This window comes from Hipposideros armiger, unplaced genomic scaffold (genome assembly GCF_001890085.2).
Source record: "Hipposideros armiger isolate ML-2016 unplaced genomic scaffold, ASM189008v1 scaffold_98, whole genome shotgun sequence".
NCBI lineage: Eukaryota > Metazoa > Chordata > Mammalia > Chiroptera > Hipposideridae > Hipposideros > Hipposideros armiger.
Window position 1 is genome coordinate 847,564 of NW_017731448.1, and position 1,636 is coordinate 849,199.

Here is a 1,636-nt window from a genome sequence, read left to right on the forward strand (position 1 = left end):
GTGGAGCGACATCCTCCACAACTAGAGTGAAGAACAAAAGGACAGCAACTTGTCTGTTCCCATCCCCCCAATTCCCCAGTAAAAATTAAAAAAAAAAAATCTGGTTAGAGTAATTGCAGTGGGCAAGAACAGATGCCAAGAGAAGAGTTGGGGGTGGGGAACTTTTTCAGTTGTTCAGTGTTCACTACATTTTATACTGGTAGAAAAGATTCCCTTCAAACACTAGGATTTAGTGTGTACAAATTTCATAGTTTTGTGACTTTGTATTTTATATTTTTGTGTACCTGCCTAAGCTCTCTGATGAGAGATAACAAACTTTTAAGATCAGCCATTGTGTCTGATAAAAGTATATGACTCCTATGACAGCCAGCACCAGGCCTCAGATATCAGTTCTATATTTTTTAGAGAATTACTGTATGCCTGTGCACAAGCTAGGAGTCCACAGCCCTCCATAACAGTTTGATCTGGCTCTAATGCACTGCTACAAATAAAATTCAGAAAAGATGAAGGCTACTGTTTTTGCTGTTCTGAATAGTATTCATGGTCCACTGAAGTGTTTATTTAGACCATAGCTCAGTGAACCTGAAGTTAAAAGGGTGTCTCAGTGAGAGCCTGGCATCGATTTCCCTCATTGTACAGAGAAGAAATGTCATGTGACCTTCCTGAAGACCCGTGGGCCAAAGGTGGCTGAGAGACAGATAGTGCCTGGCCAGCACGAAAGCTGGTTTACTTTGAAGGGTGTTGGTTTAGGGGGAAGGCACCTCAGGAAGGGATTACAGTTCTTTTTAGCTGACTGAAAGCAGATCCCTCAGTTGGCATCCTCTAGAACAAGACAGTATATATTTATTAGCAGATCAGTGATGGGTTCCACAGTGTCTGGGGACCTCTGTACACCACCCTGATAAAACCAGAGAAGTCAAAGAAATTACTGCATTCCTCACATACATGAGTGGTGATGGTCATTCCACTTTGTGAAAGCCCATTTTGAGAGAAAATGTATAGTAACAATAAACTGTCTTCTTTATATAAAGCATAGTTTTAATATTTTAACTTAAAGGATATTTGAGAGATGTAATGTCACAAATGCTGAGGGCAACTAAGAAAACTATGACAGAATAAATAAGAAACTATCAAAGAAAAATATAAAATATAGCGGGGTATTGCCACATAGACTGTGGTTTTTTAGCCAGGCTGCGTATTAGAATCACTTAAGGGTTTGAAAAATATCAATGTCCAGATACAAACCCCAAAGCTGAACCAGAGTATTTGGGATGGAACCTTGGCCTTTATTATTTATCTATTATTGTTATCATTGTTTATTATTATTATTATTATTATTATTATTATTATTATTATTAGCACCTTAGGGATTTCTAATGTGCAGTTTGGGAAACCACTGACATGAACTGAAGGCAAGAATATACATTAAAAAATGCTGTATCCTGTCCAGGAAAACATTTTCCTCCATTTATCTTACTTTCTTTCCTCTTTACTAAATAATAGACTTTCTGTATATCAAATTTCATGAGTCATTACCTTCAGTCCCTGCCTAGAATTCCAGAAGTTCAAGATGAAGGAGAATATATATCAACCCACAATTGTTATTTAATTCAAGACAAAGAAATTATTACAAATA